This window comes from Rhinolophus sinicus, chromosome 3 (assembly GCF_057876585.1).
Source record: "Rhinolophus sinicus isolate RSI-liver-muscle chromosome 3, RSI-T2T, whole genome shotgun sequence".
NCBI lineage: Eukaryota > Metazoa > Chordata > Mammalia > Chiroptera > Rhinolophidae > Rhinolophus > Rhinolophus sinicus.
Window position 1 is genome coordinate 156,998,640 of NC_142503.1, and position 25,254 is coordinate 157,023,893.

Genomic DNA, 25,254 nt, shown 5'->3' on the forward strand with positions numbered 1-25,254 from the left:
GGCCAGGTCCGGCCGTAGGGGGCGGGGCAGGACCGGGTTGAGGGTCGCGGGGTGCGAACTCCGGTGAAGTGATGCGAGAAGGTAGGCGGAGCTGAGCCGGTGACGCACAGTGTTGTTGGGGAAATGCGCCGCGATTCTCCTCCCGCCCGGAGATACCTAGCCCGAGGCGGGTGTGTGCGAGACACACTTTCCCTTCCCCTTTCACAACCTGAAGGGTCAGGATCCGTCTTGGGCTAACTGACCTGTTTCCTCCTTCCTGCGCAGTGGCCCCGGGAGACCTGACTGCCTAGCCAGAGCTCGGTGCGTTTGTCAGAGCGGCGGCTCCTCCACCAAGGGCGCTCAGATTCCTTAGGAAACCCCCTGAGGGGTTAGCAACCACCTAGTACTAGGTTTCGATCCTAAGATACTGAAGGTCAGGTAAAATGCGGAATTCGGGGGGGGGGGGGGTTCTGAAAAGTATGTATAATAAATGAAACACCTATTGTTGACTGAAAGGGTGTAGATTACATTGCATTAATGGGATATGGCCTACTTAAACCTGGCTATGGCTCCATTATTAGGGGCTGTTGGCAAGTTGCCTCTGAAAAATGAGCATAATAAAGGTTGATTATCCCTAAAGGGTTGCTCTGAGGCTTAAATTCTATAATACATGTGAAGTGCTTGGCGTAGTGCCTGAATGTACTCAATAACTGTTAGGTATTATTCCATGGACAAATGAAGGAAGAAGTGAGACCCTAAAAATCCCTCTGATTTCAGGTCAACTTTCCTAAGTTGCTCAGACGAGGCATTGATCCCTTTTACTAACCAAATTGGTAGCTCTATTTTCTATCTCCATTTCTTCCCTTATAATATTCATTCGATCAGTCAACAAACATTCACTGAAACCAAAAACAAATGCTGAAGAGACACAGTATTGAGGGAATCAGAAAAGGTCTGCCTTTGTGGAGCTGAGACTAGTGGGAAAAAGTATTCTGTCACATTTTTTGGGAAAACATGTTACAAAGATTATGAACAGAATTCTGGGCAATAACAGGACAGCTTTAAAAAAAAAAAAAGTCAGGAAAGGCCCATCTGAGGGATGAGGAGGAGACAGTAATGTGAGAAATGAAGAGGGAATATTTAAGGCCGAGGGAATGGCTGTGCAAAGGCCCTGTGGTAGGAAGGAGCTTGGCTGTTGGAACTACGTGGAGTCCATGCTGTTGAGGAATGCAAGGAGCAAAGAGGAAACTGTTAGGAGACTGGAGAGGTGAGTGAGGGCCCATTCCCCCAGGACCTAGATGAGGTAGAAACAAGATTGGATTTTACTGAAATTGCAACTGAACGCCATTGAAGGGTAAGGAATGACTGTTAGAGCAAGGGAGTTGGGAACAGTGATGTTTGCGGTCTGACATCTATATATTTCAGGCAATATACGGGCAAAAAAAACAAAAAAAAAACCAACTGGATTTAAAGTAAAACAGCAAACAAAAACTGGACTTGAGCCTCTTCAGTGCTAAGTTGGTCGAATTACATGTTTTGATCTTCAGTTACCTTATTGTTAAAAAACGTGTATCACATAAGACTGTGTACAGAAAAATACTACTTTCACTGAAAATTTTTAAATAATGTAATTTGTTTCTAAGTGTTTTCTTAATGTATATAGTTGCCTAATCAATGGTATTTAATAAGTACATTTATTGTATTTTTTAATTGATTCCTAGTAGCATTCCAAACCAGTCTTTCTTAGTTTTCACAATCTGCTACTAAGGAAAAGATTATGAACCGTTACAAATATGTAGTTTCTTGATGCTATCGTTCCAAATGTATTTTTAAGTGCTTATGTCTGTGTTTTCTATTGAAATTCTCTATCACCACATGAATTTAAAAAAAAAATTGTGGTCAAATATACATAACGTAAAACTTACCATATTAACTATTTTAATGCACAGTTCAGTGACATTAAGTACATTCACATTGTTGTGCAACCATATCCATTTCCAGAACTTTTTCATTATTCCAAACTGAAATTGTATGCAATAAACAATAAGTCCTATTCTAGTTTCTAAGACATGAATTCTTTAAAGGTATCCGATGAGTTCCTCCCACCCCAAAATGGCAAATGGCCTTGATCAGTAGGATTATTTGCTCCCATTGAAGGGTTCAATGGACCATATCATATAAGTTGAAACCACTACCCAAGAAATAAGGATTAGTGTAAGTTTTTAGCTCAGATGGCTAACACATCATATTAATGAGGAGTACTAATATAGGATCGATTAATTTTTAGCATGGAAAACCTGTGTTCCACGACAATAACATGTGTCTTGTAAATGTATGCTCCACCATGACCCAGACAACCTGGCGATCTCTAAGTGCATATCTTTTTAATGCTATTAATTTTCATTAAAAAATAAGTGATTCCAGCGCTGGGTAAATTTAGTTTTAAAAATCACTCTTCTGTGAAGAATGTATTAGAAAAGGACAAGAGAGAAGAAAGCAAGTTTTTGCTGTATTTCAAATAACCAAGCATTCCATAAAGTTTTGAAGTTCAAAAGATTAAGATTTTGACTTGAAAATAGTTGATAACTTTTTTCTTTCTTAAGTATATCCTAGCTACCCTGTTTCCCCGAAAATAAGACCTAGCCGGACAATTAGCTCTAATACGTCTTTTGGAGCAAAAATTAATATAAGATCCAGTATGATATTGTACTGTATCGTATCGTATTATATCACATCACATCACATCACATCACATCACATCACATCACATCACATCACATCACATCACATCACATCACATCACATCACATCATATTATAAAGACCCGGTCTTATTTTACTTACAGTAAAATAAGACCGGGTCTTATATTAATTTTTGCTCCAAAAGACGCATTAGAGCTACTTGTCCGGCTAGGTCTTATTTTCAGGGAAACATGGTAGATACAACAGTTTAACACCAGTAAACAAGCTAAATTTCTTTTCCAGGTTGGATCCTTCCTCCCCGCTGCTCCTGTCATCCCAGTGTTTTTATCCCCAACATGAAGTCATGGCTACAGACAGTAAATGATTGCAAGGTGGGGGCTATAGCATACAGGGGCACAAGGGAACTTTGCGTTATGATGGATACATCCATTGTCTAGATTGTAGTGATGATTTCACGGGTGTATACATACATCAAACTTACCAAGTTGTACACAGTAAACGTGTAGTATGTCAGCTATATCTCAATAAAGCTATAAAAAAATTAAAATAGGAACTTCTCATTTTCCCATTGGATGCAGGTTTAGCCTTTTGTAGGTTTTAATTGTTGGGAGACGGGTCAGGTCAATTCCTCTTAGAGGAGTAGCTTGGTGTATCAAAACATTTTACTAGCAACAAAAAGTACTCCTTTAGTTTGCAAAAAGATTCCAGTATTTTCATCTACATTACAGAACACCAATCAAAATATTATAAACATACCGTTGCAAGCATAGTTTACAGAATGGGATTTTAAAAAGTTTCCAAAGTTTCGAAGGTTTGACTTTTTTCCTTTTAATCAAAGAAACCACTTTCTGAAAGAACATAGTAAATAGCAGTAGAAAACAATAAACAATCCTTGACTGCATGCTCAGGAAGTGCCTTTAGGAACCTCAGAGCCCTTACCAGTCATCTCCTGAGTCCTCAACATCCCAGGCTATGTCACTATGGTCACAGTTAAACAAACTTAACTCCTCAGTGTGATTTGGGCAAAGGAGTCTAACAATGCAGACATGGGCCAGATAGAAAAAGGTGCCTTAGAAATTTGGGCCCCATGCCATTTCTGAAATGATGTCACTGTTTACACCTGGAACTCTATCTGGCTATTTGTTAGAAGTTATTTTTAAATACTGTGGTTTGAACAATGAAGGAAAACTAGGAAACCAGTAACAGTTTAAAGCACTGGGAGCTCAAGTTGTTGAACAGCCTAATCCTCTCCACCTGTTAAATCTATTCACCTTAATGGCTATGCCAGAAGTTTCCCACATCTTTAAATGCAAACCTGGAGCCTTCTATAAAGCGGTTCTTGATACGGTGGGGCTTCCTCATGTGTGAGAAAGCATTGATAGTCCTTTAGAAACTCTTTGGATATGCCCCAAAACAGAACACATGTTGCCAAATTCTATTCATTGTGAAACAGTGTTAGAATGGCATTCCAGTATATTTAATACACAAACTGAAATTTATTAACAATGTTGTCAAATTGTAGTGATGATTATTTCTTAGCACAAATATGATTAAATACTTTTGAAAGACAAATTATCTGAATAACCTGCAAGAATAACAGTGAGAAATATTGTGTTGGAAACAACAAACTCTAAACCTGACACTTGAGTGTCTGGGAACAGGGTGGTGGGGGGTGGGGGGTGGGGAGGTGGCGGGGGGTGGGGGGGGTGGGGGTGGACAGCCGCAGCTTGAGCCACTGCTGTCTTTACCTTCTTGGTGGCCAATGGAGGAGTCATAGGTATCTTCAACTTGGCACTTTTTCACAAATTTGAAAATGATCACCTCTCAACATCTTCCTCAAGTTAACCTTTTACCTCTCTCCACAATTCCTTCTAAATTCAATTTTTACTTTTTAAATTATCAGCAAAAGAAACTTATTTCTACATAGTTGTGTCTTTTCAATTGTCATTGTCAACTGTCAGGTATGACCCCTGACTTTCTTTAAATGATAGGACAGTATTTTTTTAAACTTTTAACAAATTCACTTCAGTCAGTATTCATACACAAAGCACTAGACTAGGCATAGAAGGAAAACAAAGCTAGATAAGCACCAGGCATGTAACTTCAATAAACATGAAGCTATTAGAAGTTCTGCATTGAAAGGATAAACTTGTTGCTGGGGAGCTTGAGGGAGTTGAGTGATTAATTCTGATTGTGAGTATTGAAGGTAACAAACAGATAAAATTTGAACCAGTCCTGAGAGAACCTAGACTTTCTGTGACAGGTCAGGGAGTCATTGTTTGGGGTGTGGGGGTGGTACAAGGCAGGAACAACTTTTTAAAAATGCTGAATCTTTTTTTTTTTAATTAAAGTTTATTGGGGTAACAATTGTTAGTAAAGTTACATAGGTTTCAGGTGTACAATTCTGTAATACATCATCTATATATCACATTGTGTGTTCACCACTCAGAGTTAGTTCTCCTTCCATCACCATATATTTGATCCCATTTACTCTCATCTGCCACCCCTCTCCTCTCTTATCTCTGGTAACCACTAAACTATTGTCTGTCTCTGAGTTTTTGTTTCTTTATTTGATTGTTTTATTCCTTTGTTGTTTTCAGTTTTATATCCCACATATCAGTGAAGTCATATGGTTCTCGACTTTTTCTGTCTGACTTACTTAGCTTAGCATAATAATCTCAAGATCCATCCATGTTGTCACAAATGGTCCTGTTTCACCTCTTCTTACCGCCGAATAGTATTCCATTGTGTATATATACCACATCTTCTTTATCCAGTCCCCTACCGAAGGACACTTAAGTTGTTTCCATGTCGGCCACGATAAATGAAGCTGCAGTGAACATCGGAGCCCACATATCTTTATGGATAAATGTTTTCACATTTTTTGGGTAGATACCCAGGAGAGGGATTGCTGGGTCATATGGTAATTCTATTCGTAATTTTTTGAGGAACCTCCGCACTGCCTTCCATAACGGCTGCACCAGTCTGCATTCCCACCAACAGTGTATGAGGGTTCCTTTTTCTCCACAGCCTCTCCACCACTTGTTACTATTTGTCTTGTTGATGATAGACATTCCAACCGGGGTGAGGTGATATCTCATTATGGTTTTTATTTGCATTTCTCTGATGATTAGTGATGTTGAGCATCTTTTCATATGTCTATTGGCCATCTGTATGTCCTCTTTGAAGAAATGTCTATTTAGGTCCTCTGTCCAATTTTTAATTGGATTTGTGTTATTGCTGTTTTGAGCTGTATGAGTTCCTTATATATTTTGAACATTAGCCCCTTATTGGAGGTGTTGTTTGCAAAAATCTCTCATTCACTTGGTTGACACTTTATTTCTTTGATGGTTTCTTTTGCTGTGCAGAAAACTTATTCTGAATCTTTATAACAGATGTATTAGAATTGTTCTCAACAAATGAAAGAGATACTTAAATTGTTCCAACACTTTGGCTCTCTTTGGGAGTAGCCAAAGGTTCAAATAATTTGGAAGAATGGATATCTGTGCTGACTTGCAGGAAATATGAGTCAGCTTTTCTCGTGTACTCAGCACTGTTGTTACAGCCAGGATATTTTGGAAACATGAAGCTGAACAAATCAGACACCTTAAGTCTTTTCTTTTTAGTAATTGGCCCAGACATGCATCCTGTAAGGGTAGCCGACAGGGACACCCCTTTTTTATTGTCAAGGCTTAAGGAACCCTGCCGGTAAGGGGAAACACCTGCAATTGAAAAAATAAACCTTGAAATACTTCTTTTTCTATGTAATCCTTCAGACTGGGAGACAGACACATCTTTAGTCCATGCTTCTCTTCTACCCTCAGGATTGTGTATTCAACTGCCTCCAGATAACTCAGTGTCCTTGCAACCCAACAGTTTTTAATGTAAACTCATGTTTACCCCAAACCTGTTTCTCCTATATTCTTCAATTTTTTGAATAGTACCCACCATACACCAGTCTCAGAAGTCAAAACCTGTGAGTAATCCACTCCTCTTTTGTCCCCCGTTATTTAACACTTAACCAGCAAAACCAATTGATATCATCTACTTAACATCCATTGTATCCTTCCTCACCTCTCAATCTCCATTCCCATTGACCTAATTCAAACTCACATCCTTTTTTTTTTTTTTAACCTGATATTTTGCAGCAAGCAACTAAATTGGATTCCCCATCTCTTGTGTTTCCGCTCTTTGATCCATGCCTCCCTTTGTTGCCAGGCTGATCTTTCTAAAGAATATGATCAGTTGTTCCAGGCATAGTTTGAGGTTGCTAGCTTCCTCCTTTCTTTTTTCTATGATGTTGGTGGGAAAGTTCATCATTGTCCCCTCTTGATATTATTACCTAAGCGGAGCAGGGTGTTAGGGCCTGTGCTTCATTCTCCCCTGCCCCTCTCCAGTGTGGTGGCGACCGCCTCTCATTCGGAACACATTCAGACTCAGGACAGGAGGTTCTTAATTGAGAGAAAGAATTGAAGCCTCTGCATTCCATAAGCATCATGCTCCCCTTCCCCACACAAGTACACACACAGAGATGGATTGGTTAGTTATATCAAGCCAGTTACATTAAGGGCAAAGTTAATCCAGAAAGGAAAGAGACTCTAACAATTAGCTTATTTGGAATTTGGAGAATAATAGACTTTTAGGAACAAAGATTTAAATTGAAAACAAAAAAGATCTTCAGAGCCGCTCCGAAGGCTATTTGGAGCTCTCGAGTATCAGCATCATTTCACTGTCTCCCAGAAACGGATATCCTTCCTCTACATTCTCCGCCTGTAACCCTGCATGTTTTTCTATTTGGTTGTAATTACTTTAGCAGCATTTTTAATTTAATAAACATCACCTTATTGATTTAATAGAATTTAGATGTTGTAATACTAACTTACAGAGTTTAAAATTATGCTAAAAGGGAAGCAGAAGGAAGTTGACACGAGGCATTTATCTGAATGTATTGGAACTGAATGGAAGAAAGGCTTGGAGATGACACAATAGGGCAGTGCTGGTGAAGTCCTGCCCGCTTGTGCAATGCTGTCCGGAAGGCAGTGGTGGTAAGCGAAGGAAGGAGAGCCACAGAGTCCTTGATGTAGACTGGAGAGCGTGTATAATGATCCAGCTCATTTTTAACAAACTGAGCTAAACAGGAATGGGGGAACTAGTCGGAGCTATGAAAAGAGACAAGAAACGTGTTCTTCCATTTCACATTCTCCTGCTCACATAATGTAAGGCTCACATAATGGAAGGTCAGGAGCAAGAATTGAAATACTAAAGATAATAAAAATGGTTGTTGGTGGCAGAGGAGAATCTCAAGGGTGGAATTCAGGTAACATGTAGGGCAATTGGATAAAGGTAGGGCTAAATGAATGGGGTTATAGAGCAATTGAGGTGGGGCAGGCAATTAGGAACGGATTTAAAATGTGTCATCCGATCCACGTCATGATGGCTTTATGGGAGTGACACTTTCATAAATTTCAGTTTTCTCTGACCACAAAGGATTTTTGAGCAGGAAGGAAACTTATAGATCATCTAGTGACCATTTCATTTTCCCAGAAATTACCATTTGTCTACTTGTGGTTTGTCAAAGGTCATATACATCCAATAGCGAGAGGAGAGCTAGGACTGGAATCCAGGTCACCGGATTCCTAGTTCTCTGATTTCTCGACTGCATAAATATCTATCCACTCTGAGAACTCAGTATTCCAAAGTGCCCATGAAGTAAGCTAGATACATAGGAAAATCCTTATTTTGGAGATGAAGAGGCTGAGGATCAGAAAGTGGAATCGACCAGATCACATGGGTGGACTAGACCAGAGCCCAGGCCTCACAATTCCTGGGCCAATAGGCTTCTACCAAACCACACTTCCTCTGAGATTCAAAACAGGTGAAATCTTCAATGCCGTGCGCCTAGGCACGTTCTGTCCTTCAACCAACAGGCATTTTACTTTGTACTGTTTTATGCTATGCACTCTGCTAGGTAGCAAAGATTACAAAACCAAAAGATTTGTTTTGTCAGACTAGATTGCTATTTTGTAAGACTAAAAATTGAACTTTACCTAATGATCAGGAAAATGCACATGCCTTTTGGTGGTTGATAAGCTAGCAGGAAGCAAGTCTTCATGTACTACAATATTGGAAATGTTTCAGATTGTATACTGTATTACCCAGATTCCTCGTAATATATCTCTCCAATGGGCAAATATGAAAAAGTCTGGCATTACCAAGGCTTGTTGAGGCTGTTGGAAAACTGGAACTCTCCTGATCTGCTGGTGGACATGGCAAATGGCCCAACCCTTTTGGAAAGCAGTTTGTCAATATTTTGTAAAATTGAAAGTGCTTTACCCTATGATCCAACAATCCCATTTCTAGTTATCTACTCTAAAGGTTTTTTTCAAACTGTGATGCACGATCCATTAGTGGATTGTGAAATCAATTTAAGGGTTACAACAAACATTTCTTACAAATGAAATAGAACTGAAAATATCAGGGTAAGGATTGTTTTGTGAACTTTTGTGTGCCACTCAGACTTTCCCTCTTCAAGACTGAAACATCCATTCACCCAGCTGCTGCGGGGGGTTGACTGCCAACGGCTTGGCTTTTAGCTGAGTCCCTCTCCAGGAAGAGAGATACTTGCCCAAGGTCAGACCCTCTTCCGGAGTCAGCTGTATTCAGTAACTGACCAATACAGCAACTGACCAATGCAGTGGTATAAAGGCCTGATCCCCTTTCCCCCAATTCGCAATTACTCTGAGGAGTCACTGCAGCCAATGCAGAATCACTTGAGCCCTTTATGGCTTCATCAGAGTCCAAACCTCCCTCTGCCCGTTCCTGCTGCCTTCCCTTCCCCACAGGTGCAGATCCTGGGACACTCCCCCATAAACGTCTCCTACACAAATGTTAGTCTCAGACCTACTTCCTAGGCAACCGAGCCTGTGATGACATATGCATATGTGCATGCACAGGATCTGAATGTAAAATTATTTCTCACCACGTGTATCGGCCGTGAAAGCTTGAAAACCCCTGCACCTAGAGAAACTCTTGCACATATGCAACAGGAGACATTCTGAGGGTGTTCATTGGGGTAGGCTTTGTAGTAATGTGACTGGACAAAAACGGAATGTCCATAATCATGCAATGGAACAGTATCCAATAATTAAAAGAAGTGAAATCTGACATCTTACGACGTGGACATGGACAAATCTCTACCACACTAGGTTACATACCAACTTCAGGGTAGTGGCTACCTCTGGAGGAGTCTGGGAAATGGGATGAAGCTGGGGCTTCAAATGTAGTATCGGATTGCCTTTTTAAGAAACATCTAAAAATATATGGCAAAATATAGCGTGTATTAAATTTATATGGGTACATGGGTTTCTTTTTTTCATTTTTCTATATGTTTAAAATACTTTAAAATTAAAATTTATTCAGTGAATTATTGCAGAAACCCTACACTCAAAAGCAAAGCATTTTTAACTTTATTTTACTATCAGGAAGTAGGGAAAGGACAGTTAACAAAGTCACTTCCTCTTATACAAGAAATTTAGTCAAAATTTAATGGCTCGTGAAATACAGACATTCCAGTTGTAACTGGCTGATTTACTGTAAATTTTTTTCTTCCCCTATTTTCATGACTTCTAAGTTCCCTGTAGTAAGAACAATACTGGAATCTTTCAGGAGTTCATCAAGTTCTGCTGACATTCTCTTTGAAGAGTTTTGCAGTAATTAATATGAGGAAATACAAATCCCTAGGTACAAGGGGCCAGGGTAGTATTCATCATTTTCCAACATTTTCATAAAGTTTTTTATGTAATTTTTTTAAAGTCAGGTTTATTGAGATAAAACATACATACAGTAAAATAAATTCTTCTGTAGTGTTCTGTTTGTTGAGTTTTGGCAGAGGTATGCACCTGTGCACTACCACCACGATCAAAATATGCAACATTTTCATCACCCCAAAAGTTTCCTCATGCCTCTTAGTGGTCGGTCCTAGCCCGTGGCAACTGCTGATTGGATTTTTAGTTCCACAATATTGCCTTTTCCAGGATGACAAATATATAGAATTATATAATATGTACCCTTTTGGTTTTTTCTTTTCACTTAGCATAACACATTTGAGATTTGCCCATGTTGCATGTTATATACATCAATGATTTCTCCCTTTGTCTTGCTGAGTAATATTCCACCCATGGTTTATCTGTTCTCTAGTTGAGGGACGTTCCCTGTTTTTGGTGATTATAAATAAAGCCTCTGTAACATTTGTACACAGGTTTTTGTGTAGACACATGCCTTTATTTTTCTTCGGTAATACTTCTGCTTGCTGGGTGTTATGATAAGGATTTATTTATAAGACACTGTCAAACTGTTCCTCAAAGTGGCTGTCCCCTATGGCGTTCCCACCAGTAATGCAGTATGAGAGTTCCAGTTGCTCCACTGGATAATGTCAGGTTTTGGGATTTTTTCAGCCATTCTAATTGGTTAAAATGGTAGAATGGTACCTCACTGTAGTTTTAGTTTGCATTTCTCTAGTGACTAATGATGTTAAGTAAGCTTTCATGAAATTTTAAACAAGAAACTGTGACAACGATTGGGTTATTACTAAATCATCTTTCCTACCCTGAAAATGATAGAGGAAAGATACTCAACAGCTCGAAAACTGTTGTACTCTGTGAAGCCAAAAAAGAGGTATTAAAACAAAACACGCAGGGGTATGTAATTGACTATGTAGGCATGGCCATTTGTAGTTTTAACAATAGTTTTGCATTAGTGGTGATAGCTTAAAAAAGACAGTAGCAATATCATCACCATTACATTCCTGGGTCTTCAGGACGTTGCCTTTTGTATCATACAGGGCACCTGGAGCTCAAAAGAAACTGGCTAACTTACATTAGAAGGAGGAATTCAGTAAAGGTTAATGTTATTATCCAAAAGCATATGTAAGGGATAGATCTAAGGAAGAAACTAAAAAAAGTAAGCAGAATAAAAGTGTGGCCGGTAATGAAACTATAAATTAGGGTAAGAAGTGGTTGTGGCTTTGGGAGAGTCGCTGCTGGATTGTTTAGTTGACCCTGTATTTCACTTACTTAGGTTGGGTTTTATCTTTCTACAGACCATGTGTAGATTTAATATGATCTACACAATTTAATGCAGAGACTTTTTTAATATTTCAACTAATGTATATATTTAAGGAAAAGCAAAATTTTAGAATATTGTAAGTCCTATGTATAAAAGCAAATAGTAGAAAACAAATTTTCATACCTAGAGACGAGAACACAGTGATTCTATTTATAAGGAGTTACAGTAATGCAAAATAGACTCTGAATGATGATACATAGGGATTTCCAAGCAACAGGGAAATTGAAACAAGCACATTTGGGGGTTAGAGTCCATTAAAAACAGTTGCAGATGAAAGTTTGAGGAAGAATTGCTAATGCCTACGTTAGTCCTCAGAACTAAGAAATTCAAAGAATTTGAATAACTGGACCAGAAGGTGATTTGGGTAAATAACACTATCACCCAGATTGGACACATCTATGCTGCTAACTAGAGTGAGTCAGAAAATATCTTCCAAAAGAATTTGCTCTTGTCACTACTACCATGTTTCCCCAAAATAAGACCTACCCGGACAATCAGCTCTAATGCATCTTTTGGAGCAAAAATTAATATAAGACCTGGTATATTGTGTTATGTTATATTATGTTATGTTATGTTATGTTATGTTATGTTATGTTATGTTATATCTGGTCTTATAGTAAAATAAGACCGGGTCTTATATTAATTTTTGCTCCAAAGGACACATTAGAGCTGATTGTCCGGGTAGGTCTTATTTTCAGGGCAACATGGTACTACTATGAATTGTCAGAAAAAGTTTATGGCTTGAGTTGAGTGCACTGTCTATGAAACAAGGTTTGTTCTGGATGTTAAGTATGTGTAGAGTGAGATCTGTCACTTTTTGGAACTGGAACAGGAAAGATGTTTGTGACATATGTTTTGTTTGTGAAAAGGAAACCTCACTCAATATTTTTCTTTTTGGCCTAGTTAAATTCCTTGGATTGGGAAGTTATGATGCTAATTTTTTTCAAGAACTGTACAGATAGATTACTCTGAGAAACCTTTGTAAGATCCTTTTTTAAAAAAATCTGGAACTTTAGAGGGACCAGGAAAGGGAATTTTTGTATAGGATGAAGACTAGAGCAAAAGGCCCGACATGAAGATATTAGCAAATCCTAGTTCAGATTTGGGAATACTGAGGGAAAAAATCTGACCTTTAATTTTCAATTAACTACTTCCCTTCCACTCCGAGTATGATCCCAACTACATCTTAACCATTTCTTCCTTTTGAGTATTTTGTGATCATGGCTATAATTATTTGAAGGATTTCTCAGATTTTTCATCATATTGCCTATCACTCATTTTGTGAATATATGTTGTCCCAGTTTTCAATTATACAGTGTATAACAACTTATGTATTTGGATAGAATGATTAATTATCATTACCAAAAACATTCGGGTGTTTATCTATACCCACATAAGAAGGTATTTACAAAAGAAATTCCACAGACTTATTCCCTTTCTTCCATCAGCCAAAAATAACCTTAACAAAAGATAGTCATTTTATATGATCAATTTTGGGTCACCCATTTTATCCCTAAACCCCATCTCAAATCCTGAAACCTCGAAAGGAATTGCATAGGACTACATACCTTATCTGTAGTTGATAAATGATGATCAACGGTTGTTATTGCATTGGTCTTCGTAATGCTCATATTATAAAGATGACAATCATTTATTTAGACAATTAATTGTCCAGTTAGGTCTTAAACTTTAGTCTCTGCAGAAACTTCGGTAAAAACAGGTCTCCTTCAGGACAGAAGCTCAGAGAAATTAATATTTTTTGTTTTAAAAATCAGTTAGCTACTATAAGACCTTCATGTAAAAAGTAACATGGAGTACTCTTTCCTGTTTTTTTTTCTGTTTTTTTTTTTTTTTTTTCTGCTGTCCTCTCCGGCTTACAACAGACACAGCTATGTTATAACCACATGGCAATGTTTTGCAACAAAATGGCCTTGAAATAGAATACTGCCCAGTTGAAAACTTAAGCAATCCAAATGGAATAAATGAAACGATGTCTGCTAGATTCTCATGTTGCTTCTTATAGGGAAAGCTATCACTTTTTTAGGAGAAATCTTTAAGTGACCCTATCTATAGCAAAAAGTTCTCAACTGCTATAAAGTTCAGTTAAAGGACTGCAACTAAGACCTAACCCTCTTACCTACCAGTACTGCTTTTGTCACTAAAATGCAACATCTGAAAAGAAGTAAGTGCTACTATTTGGTACCTATCACAGTGTTTCTCATTTCTCTTAGAAATGGTAAAATCACTAAGGGCATATAAACCCTTTAAAAAATTTGCTCCAAGTGGCAGTGTACTTAAGCTGCAACAGCAAATGAATTACACAGCTGCAACAATGCTCTGAAACCAAAGCCTCTTTCTCAAAAATGTGTTCATCTCTCTGTGTGTGTTTTGTTTGTTTGCTTGTTTACAAGAGGCCTCATTACTCTAGCCAAAGATGACTTGCTTGGGTTTCAAAGGTTTTTTTTTTTCCTCAATTTTATTTCTGATATGAAATTGAAGTGACAAATAGCAACATGTGGGCCACTCTGATAGACTGAAAATTCTCCGTAGGCCTCACATGGCTCGTGATAACTGCAATATGCTGTCATTAGAACTGCTTATCTTACCATCTGGAAACATTTTGTAAACATGGTGTGTCCACTCAAAGCCAGTCTAACAAGAGTAACTTTTCTCCATTCCTACACACATAAGATCATTTTAAATGTGGACACTTGAAGAAAAGTTTTAAAAAAATTTTTTTTCAGTCGTTGTGGGTTCTTATAAATGTCACAAGCGAGTGGCCAGCAGTTCAGCAATACACTTTCCTAACCACAGAAAGATATGTTCAGCCAGTAAGTGGTCTCATGATCTTTTGTGTGACTTGGAGCATTATTTTATGATAATTAGGTGACACAAAAGCCTCAGAAAAAAGCATGATTCTAGGACAATATAAGATGCCAATTTCCTTTGGTCTTTTTTTTCTTTTTTTCTGTAGAAGTTTCTTGGATTCTTGGCTGATAGCATAACTTACTTTAGGTGACCTTGGGGTTGGTTGAATTGTTCTATAAATAAAAATTTTTTAAGTAGTTTAATGGAAACTCATCACTGAATAAGCTGTTATCAGCATTTAAATCCTTCTTCATATAGCACTTGAACCTGTGAGGAGTTACATGAAATTGTCTTCTCTTAATATATTTTCTTTCATAATAAGTGAAAAGCCATTGTTCACCTATGTAACAGAATGAAAAGGATGGCCTAATTTTGACCTAAAAAGTAAAGAATCTCTTGCATTTGTGGCAGTGTCCACATGGCACAATGAAAAGTAGAGATTTTGGTGTGGACTCAGTTCTAGTTATTTTGAGAAATGGAGAAAACTTTACCCTGGCTTTTGTGGACTAAATTATTTGGTTTGGGGCAGACTCTTTGGGTTTGATTCCTTACATTAAAAAAACGAAATGAAACATTGCTCAAAAAATGTGGTAATGTGTTCCATGTGATGCTTCTCATCAGAAAAAGAAAGCGAGGGAAGCAACTATATTCTTCAGCAAAAATAGGCAAGCATGTCCCTTTCACACGCATTACAAGGAAAATGTAGTCATTCAGCTTGCAGGGAAGAATAAGCCGTTACACACTATCATTTCTATATTGTTTCTCATAGATTGAGAAAAAAACTTTACTTGCAACTTAAAGTCCATTAATATAAAGGAGCTGGAATTCTACTTGTAGAAGCTCACTATGATTCTTCAGCTAAAAAGTTTCCTGGGTTAGCCTTAGATTTGTGGTTCAGATTATTCTCAGGCTGCTGGCTTGGTTCAGAAAACCAAGCACCCTGTTCAACTCTGAATTAGAAGTCTCAAAAAAATAAAAATGAAAAAGAACCAAACCTACTTTTCTTAATTACACTGTATTTTATAAGAAGATTACTCCTTCTAAAATTAGCAAAACAGCTGGATGAAAAGTGAAAAATTCAAGGACTCATCTTGCTGTTTCAGATATTTTTTTTATTGTTTCAGATATTTCATTTTTTTAAGGAAATAGAAGGCAAAGTGGAAAATACCTATTCAAAACAAACTATGGAAAAATAGTCCAGTAGATTAAAAAAAATTAGAACTTCTAGAAATGAAAAACACAGTAACTGACATCGATTAACATAATGGGCAAAAAGGTTCTTTGATTCTTAGTCTCTATATGTTTTGCAGTTGTGTAACATACACAAAACTATGGTACATTAAAGTATATTTAATTCTGATGTGTATTGATTTTTATTTCCTGCTAGATGTTAGCAATCTAAAAATAGAAATACTGTTCACTTTTTAATGAGATTTGGTACATAATCTCATAAGAGTTTTCAGAATGAGAACTGAACTTTTTTTTTGAGCAATGTTTGCCTTTAGCCAACAGAGACTGTCAAACCCTATTATATTTTTACCCAGTCTGACAATCTTTTTTTTTAAAAGTTATTTAATATACAGTAAAAATAAGTTTTTGCAAATGTATAGAGTGGTAAAACTACCACTACAATCGAGATATGGGACACAACCCCCTAAATTCCCCTGTGCTACCCCTTTTTGATCAAACTCTCACCCTACCGTTAACCCCAGGCAACTACTAATCTGTTTTCTGTTCCTATAGTTTTGCCTTTTCTAGAATGTCAAATAAATGGAGTCATGTAATATGTAGTCTTTTGACTCTGGCCTCTTTCACTCAGCATAATACTTTTGGGATTCATCCATGTTCTTATGTGTATCCACAGTTTATTGCTGAGTAGTATTCTGTTTTATGGATGTACTATAGTTTGCTTATCCATTTCCCACTCAATGGACATATGCGCTCTTTCCAGTTTTTGGTTATTACAAATAAAGCTATAAACATTTGTGTTCAGGTTTTTGAGTGAACATAAGTTTTCATTTCACTCTGATAAATAGTTAAGAGGGAGATTGTTGTGCCTGTCATAATTCTGTTTAACTTTATAAAAAAAAAACCCAAACTGTTTTCTAGAGTGGCTGTATCACTGTGCATCAGCTACCAGCAATGTGTGAGAAGGTATGAGAGATTTCAGCTGCTCCCTGTTCTCACCAGTTCTTCATATTTTCAGCTTGTTTTATTTTTGTTGTTCTAACAGGTGTGTGGTAGTATCTCATTATGGTTTTAATTTACTTTCCCTAATGACTGATGATGTTTCATTGCTTATGTGCCATCCATGCCTCTACTTTGGTGAGGTATACTGTATACTTAAATCTTTTGGAACATTGTATTTTGATTTCAGTTTCTGTGCTTTTCATCTCTAGTTCTCATCTTTTTCTTTTAATCTACTGGGCTATTTTCTATAGTTTCTTGTTTGAATAGGTGTTTTCCACTTTGTATTTTATTGCTTTTATAAAATAAAGTGTAGTTATTTCACATTCTGTGTCTGATCATTCAAATATCTGAAGTGTTTGTGGGAGCTTTCTGTTGTTTCTAGTGAACATTATTTCTGGGGTTTCTCACTCAAAGTAAGTTATTTCTTTGGGTGCTTAGTGTTTGTTACTGTGAACTGCTTATTTTCCTTGAGAAAATAATTTGTGGGTTATTGAGGTATATTCCTCTAGAAAAGATTTGCATTTGTTGCTCCCATACACCTGGCACCTACTTAATTTATAGTAATGGCTTGAGGCTTTTTGGGGACCTATTTTGGCTGTGGGTTATCATGAGGTTACAATTTTTCAGGGGCAGAATTTTTGGGCCCTCGGTTACGCTTAGCACCACAGCGATTTTCCTTGTAGTTGTCTGAGGATGAATGGGTATGTAGGTTATTTATCCCCACCTACAGGGTCCAAGCATTATTGGAAGGGAAGTCTCCTGTAGGATTCTTCAAGCCTTAGACTTGGTCTTCTGTCCCAGCTCTGCCCTCCCACCCCCAACCCCACCCCATGAAGCCAACCTGAAGTTCACCCGCTTGAGCAAAGGGACCTCAAGGCCATAGGACTGAGCCACTCCAGGGACATCATTTAGGTGAATAGACTGTAAGTAGTGCCTCCTGGTGTTATATACCTGAACAGTGTTGTCCACTTACCTGTTGGGGTCCTACTTAACTTCTCTTTGAGCTGATAATTCCTTGCTTTCTAGTCCACGGAACCTAGATTCCGTGCTTTTAAGAAGTTTAGGATTCTTCTAAAATTCAGCCTTTTACAAAATTGTTTCCAGTGGCAATGGCAGTCTGAATGTCTAGCCTGCCATATGCCTGAAAGTAGAACTCGCAAAGCTCAACTTCATATACCCTACAATTTATAAAGTATCTGATAGCCTAATTTGTTCAAATAATTACCTTTATTTTTTTTCTGGCACCAAAGCTTTAATTAGGAACAGTTCAATGGGATTATAAAGATTCCATAGTCCCTGGTATTTAACTATTCCCTCAAGAATTGTATTAAATGCAAGTATTGGATTTCCATTGAAATACCAAAGTAGCTCAAAGGTTTACTCATCACCACACCACAATTTTTTTAAATACTTCTCAGAAAATGAGTACATTAAGCCAGAATCGTGTGTCAGTTGCATAGAAAGTATTGCATCCCCATAGTTACGTTAAACATAACAAGGGAAATGTCTTTTGGTGGTTGATAAGCTAAAAGGAAGTGAGTCTTGCTTGTTGTACTACAATATTAGGAATGTTTTTAAACTTTTGCTAAAGAATGGAAGGTTTCAGATCCTCCTGTTTACCCGTTTCTCAAACATCAGTAAAAGTAGTTATGGAAAAACCACATGTATGGTCAATGCTAAGACTCAGGGTATTGATGTCACGTAGAAAAACATTATGGAGAGATCCTTTTTTGCGGTTTATTTAATTCTCTCTGTTATTTATAGTATTTGCTCTGAAGTATAATTCAATAAAGTTTTAGCAATTAAAGAGAAAGGAAATCTGTCTTAGCCCAATATTATATTATCCCTACTCCCCACTTGGAAAAAAAATATTTGTAACACATACCAAATCAGCCTTGGAGACCACAGAGTCCATTTGTGCCTGGCATGTAATAGACATTCAATCAATGTTTGTTGAATCAATTAATTAATGGACAATATATAATGGACTGTTGTAAGGGAAGCAGGCAGTGGCTAAAATGTTGATCAAATTATGGGAAGGGCATTAAAGAAGGAAGATGCCTGGGATTCAATCCCCATTCTAGGGCTCCTTAGCGCTGTAATCTTGGGTAATCCATAACCACCTTGGGCCCCAGTTTCTTCATCACTTGCCCTCCTCTTGGGTCAAACTGCATTGCCGCTCCCTGTGCGTGCTGCGTGATTTCCCAATTCTATGTTCTTGTCCTTGCACTTTTCTACTAAAAATGCCTCACCCGTCTCTGCATGACTAAACCTACCTAAGCCGTGACATCTTGCTACTTAATAAGCCTCGTCATACAAATACTTCCCTACCAAACTGTTTGAACACCATCCCAGCTAGAAGTTACCTTTCCCTCTGATCTCAACAAGCACTTTTTTTCTTTTAACTCAATGGTGTCATTTAACACGTTATAGCTTGTGTTACGGTCTTTTATGTAGATATCTGTACTACGCTGCTTCCCTGCTAGGCTGTAAGTTCATGAGGTTAGGGCTCATACTTGCTATATTTTTTATTCCCCCCCATAATACCTAGAAAAACACATTGAAGATTATACGTGTTCAGTAAATAGCTGCTGAATCTGAAAATAGGGGATAATAATGCTTTTCTTGCTGATGAGGGGTCTGTGTTGAATGATAGCTTGAGGTCATTCCCAGCTTTTAAACCAATAATTGTGGAGCACTAATGGTGAAGCTGGACATAAATAAGTAAAGAAAATTGTATAAGTTATTTATCCATTAATGGAAGAAGAAAAGAGAATACTTGGATGGCTCAGAGCCCATTTAAAGCAAAGATGAAGAGGGAAATTGACGACGCGTAGTGGGAAGTGACAAGAGCAGTATAGATTTTTCTATTCCAGTCATTTAAAAAAGTTATTTTCTACACTGCATTGTTTTTAGACTACACATACCTGTGTAGAGCTGGTATATTGTGCCTAATTTTGAAAGATTCCTTGAGGACTTGAGCCAGAAAGGGAATTACATTTTTAGAGTGCAGCTAACAATCTCAGACATAATGTTGCATGAAAGAAAGCAGACAGTCCATACTCTATAATTCCATTAACATGAAGTTCAAAAAAATTCTGTTTTTGAACTTCAAAACTAATTTCTGGTGATGGAAGTTAAAACAGTGGTTACCCTTAGAGAGTGGTGACTAGTACATGGCACAAAAGTTATTCAGAGGTGCTGGTAATTCTCTATATCTTGATCTAGGTGGTGGTTACATGGTATATGCACATGTAAAAATGTTTTTAGTTGTGTACTTAAGGTTTATGCACTTTACAAATGTAAGTTATACCTCAATTTTAAAAAAATGCAAGTTAACAAATCTGGTTGCCCCATGTATCACTGATGAGTAGGTAAAGGACAGATCCAAGCTATGCAGTGTGTTTCCTGGAAAAACGAAGTACACTTTTAAAATTCCAGAGTTTCCTCTTTAAACCTGTAACCAGATGGCTCTCATAAATAATGCATCAAAATATGGTCAGGACCAGAAGAATTCATGTGTGATACAATGAAGATAACCAATGATCATATAGTTTACTCATTTTGACTTTCAATGTGATTTTCTGGAAGAGCCAGGATCACCAATAAATTGTCATGCAGTCAGAATGGAATAAGTACTGCGTAAGGAGACTTTCTAGCTGTGAAACCTTGAATAAGTCACAGGCTTTCTGGGCATCAGATGCTTCCTCTGTTAAATGGAAAAATATTTATCTGTTCTAAGATAGAGGACAGGATCAAGTGATCTCTTTAGTCTCCTTCCAGCTCCTAAAATCTTTGGCTTATGGAAGTCGGAACTGTAAAAACAATTCCGGTTAAAGCTTTTACACTATTGAAAGTAGGATGGAAAAATGAGTTCCTTAAAAAATCTGTACTAATAGGCAACAAAAAAATGTAAGTGGAATTGGGGCCATGCCAAGTAGTAAGAGATCCAGGTAGAAAACATCTTTCAGATACAGCCAGCTACCTGAAACCTTTGCTGTTGTTCCCTGGGGATTTCCTTTGCCTTCAGTAAGGGGTTTACCTAATAACGCTTAAAAAAAAAAAAAAAAAGAAAAGAAAAAGATAAGGGAACATTTTTAGACTTCAATCAAAGAAAGCATTGTATGATAAGTTTTTCCTTTGTGGTTTCATATTTGCAGAGAATAAATCCAATGTGTGAGCAGAGAAGGAACACTGCTCAGTTGGGCTTAAAGAAAATCTAACAATTAGGAGGAACTGCAAACATCACCTCTTCTTTCAATACTAGGGTGACCATCATGTCTATTTTTCTAAAAAGGCAACTAAGACCCAGTGAGGCTAAATGACTTGCCTAAGGAAGACCACAGAGCTGGGAGGAGCACAGAGCAGAGACAAAAAGGCAGTTCTCAGATTTCCAGCCTCGTATTGGATCTTCCACTGCACCAGGCTGCCCCCTGTGGTTCCCTTTGCATGAGTTGGACTCCAAGGAAGGGCCTGGGAGGACTTCCACTGTCCTTTGTTCTAAAAGCAATTGAGAAAGTGGGAAGCTAATGGAACTGGGGTCAGAAGACCTGAGGCTTCCACTTGTAACTAGTTGGCTTGTGACCCTGGAAAATCATTTAACTTTGCTGAGCCTCAGTGTCTTCATCTAAAATAGCACCTCACACTGTCACTGAAGCAGAGATCAATGGAAGTTACCTATGGGAAAGTGCTGTATAAATTATAAAACAAAATGTGGTTATTAAAATGGACAAGTTCTTATCTACTTGGTAAATTAAGGAATTAGAAATTACAAAACAATAATACCTGATAAAAATGCTCTGGGTGACTACCTGTTAACTGCAGGCTGCTATTAGCATATATATAAATCAATGATCCTGTAACAGAAATGTCCTTTATGTATCATAACAGTCTAGTGTAATCACTTTTAATAAGTCTCTAAGGAATTTTCCCTAATATGTAGATGCTGTTGTAAAATGAACCTTTTTGTGAAGATACAGGTCTCTATCCTCCTCCGTACTTTGCACTATCAGTCTTTTAAAATTTGTGAATCCAAAATGGTAAACACAGTGTCCTATTTTTATTTTAATTTACGGTTTCTTAATTGTTAGCGAGGCTTGGCATCTTTTCATCTTTTTATTGGAAGTGTATCATAGAAGGCTGCTAGATAGTACCAAGTAAAAATATAAGTGCACATACCCTTCAAACTAGAAATTCTATTTTTCAACCTCTCCCTTAGGGAAATAATGCTCACATACAGGCACAAAGAAGCATGCACAAGGTTTTTCACTGAAGCATTGTCTGAAATAACAGGTAACTAAAAACAACCTAAATAACCATCAAGAAGTGGAGTGGTCAGATAAATTATGGACTATTCAAACCATGGAAAACTAAATGACCATTGAAAAGGAATATAGTGGAGCTTCAATGTGAGAAAAAAAGCAAGCTGCAGAATAATGTGTACAAGATAACAGCATTTACTTAGAAAATGAAAGTAAAACTATATATTTCTATATACATAAATATGCATGCAAATGACAAGCAAATATCTTTTTTTAAGGAATACCTATTTTTAGAATTTTATTATTTTTTTATTTTTTTAAGGAGGGTACAGCTCACGGTGGTCCATGCAGGGATTGAATCAGCAACCTTGGTGCTACCAGCACCACACTCTAACCAGCTGAGCTAACCGCCCACCCCTGACAAGCAAATATCTTGAAAGGTATATAAACAAACTGAAGACAGATTACCTAGGGGAAGGAGACCAAGTGTGAGCAGATGGCCAAGGAAAACTATTGTATTCTTTGTATTGTTTGAATCTTTAAAACAAGAATGCATTTGTGTATTACTTGGCTAATTGATAAACAGTAAAATATAGTTTTAAAATGATACGGAATGATAAAAGTGTAAAATTTAAAAGAAAGAATATTGTTATTTAATATGAAGAACTTTTAGTTTATAGAAATTTCTTGGATTTTCCTGAGTAGCAAAATAAGAATGAATCCAACTAAAGCTGAACTAATGTGGTACCTGTCATTCAAGTGAAGAGTATAAAATTTAGTAAAAAATAAAAATCATCTAAAATACAGATATTTTATATCATGTAGAAATGGACTGATTTTTCTTTCAGTTTTTGTCCAGCTATCAAATAGATTGAGGTTTACCCTTCATGTCACTGGTTTTAATTTACTCGAACAATTTCTGTGTTCCTTATTAATATTTTAAATTGACCGGAGTCCATTTCAATGAGATCGACTCTCCTTTTTTGCATTGACTTTTTTCTCTGATCACAAGTACATATTGTGAAAAGAAAAGGGGAAAACATTGCAAGTTATGAAGAAAAAAAATGTAGTCCCATCATCAAAAAGAAATATAGTTAACATTTTTAGGTGTTATTCCTTTTGCATATAGGTCATCATGGAATTGAGTTAATACTATGCATACAGTTTTGTTTCATTTTTTCAGTTAGCATTTTATTGTAAGCATTTCCATATATTACAGATTCTTCAAAAATGTTTATAATGGTATAATGATATTCCAAAGTATGGATAAACTATAATTTATCCATCTAGTCTCCTATTATAGGATATTTAGCTTATTTTCATTTATTCACGCTTATACTTAACTCTATGAAGAACATCTTTGCATATAAGTCTTTGCTTTCATTTTTGATTATGTCTTTCAGATATATTCCTAGAAATGGAATTATAGATTGTGCTGGTTATTTTCCATTCCTAACCCTACCCCTTCTCTGCATTTCTTTATTCTCTCTTTACAGATTGCATATCCAGGATTCCTTACCCTTTGGTGTCCTTGGGATTCAATGGGTGGCACCAGGAGGAGATTAGGAGGCCAGACGAGAGAGAAGTTGGGGTATCTCCTCCTCACTGTCTTCCTGCTTTAAGGCAGTGGCTACATGCCCTTCCCCACCTCCGGCCCAGCCCCCTTTCATGGTGGTTCCTACTCCACCATTCCAGCTCTTACTGGATTCCATAAGTTTATTTCCAACCTTTGTCCCTTTATCTCCAGGAATGGTAACAGCTTCCTACTATTGTTCTCTAGGTACCTCAACTTCCCTTATTACTTCCTTAACCTGACCTACCTATCTGTAAGTAGTTCTTTTATTGAAGTCTCTTCATTGGAACCATCCTGGATGAAATCACTTTCCTTTTGGGATCCTGACAGACACAAATTTTAAAAGACATTCTTGAAAGATACTGCCAAATTGCAATGCAGAAAGGTTATGTACATTTACACTCCAATTAATAGTATGTGAAAGCTCTTAAAGTTGCAATAGATTTTTGAACATATCGGTCTCCTGTTTGTTATCTGGTGCCTTCCTCTCTGCTGTCACTCATAGGCAAAGGGTTCTGCCATAGGCCATGTAAAGAAAAGTCATACAACACAAAGGTGAAAATATTGGGATGAGCAGTCGTGTATCATTTACAAACCTGAAATTCACAATGCAAGAAGAGACCCTGGATTGTACTGTGAAAATGATTCCTTTGACTGACACCTATGGGGTGGGAAGAACAGATAGTACGGTGTGGTTTGGGAATGTCAGCTCATACGAATATGCAGACAATAGCTAAACACTAGCCCAGGAATGCCGTGGGGGTGCAATGCTGCTGCCTGTTAAGGTCTTAGTACCCACTGCAGAAGAATTCCTACTTGGTCTTTCTAGTCTTAGCTTTCTTAGGAGAGCAGTTTACAGGTACATGGATTTTGGGGAGAAAGAATCCACGAAAACATCATCTTCCCTTACTTCTCAAACGAGAAGCAGCTACACTACTGGCATTTTACACAATGCTTGCCAGAAAGTGGCTGAGATTTTAGCCAAGTCGACTCATGACACTGGTGGAAACATTGTGCTTTTCCGTTTTCTTGCAAAATAACGAGACACCTAGTGGGCACAACATGAAAATGTCTTTATGGGAGATGGTAAGTCATTACCCCGGTAAATGGCATTCAATAACTGCTTCAGTGCTTCATTCTACAAAAATATTATGAGAGAAATATCCAGAGCCAGGAATTAGACCAACTATTGACTCATATTGAATAGTCAAGATACATTATTACCATATATTTTATAGCACTCAGTAGTTTCCAAGGTCCTTTAAAAATAAAGTTTCTTTCCATAACACTCAGTACAATAGTATCCCCCACCAGGCTGTGGGCTCCCTGAGGGCTGAAGTTATACTAGTTCCTCTCAGCTCAGTGTCCAATACGTAAAATACAGGTACTTAGTAAAAATTTGATGAACTGAACTCATCTGAACAACCACTCCAAGAGGTGGGATACTTTCTGATTTTTTTTCTAGGTGAGGAAACAAAAAAAGGTCAAAATAGTTGCCCTCCAGTTTAGTAAGTAGAAGAGCCAGCCATGAATCACATCCTATACTCCTTGACTTTTG

At 37.4% G+C, this 25,254-nt stretch overlaps 1 long non-coding RNA gene across 3 annotated transcripts; it reads left to right on the top strand.

The window, feature by feature from the left end:
• The first annotated feature begins 90 nt into the window (after positions 1-90).
• On the top strand, positions 91-24,149 carry LOC141570569 (uncharacterized). Of its 3 annotated transcripts, XR_012494707.2 has the most exons (4): positions 91-300; positions 2,964-3,052; positions 22,446-22,563; positions 23,620-24,149. It is a non-coding gene; the product is annotated as an uncharacterized LOC141570569 (long non-coding RNA). The 3 variants fall into 3 exon arrangements; XR_012494706.2 differs by lacking the exon at positions 22,446-22,563 and having other exon boundaries at positions 91-412; XR_012494705.2 differs by lacking the exon at positions 22,446-22,563.
• The last annotated feature ends 1,105 nt before the right edge of the window (positions 24,150-25,254 follow it).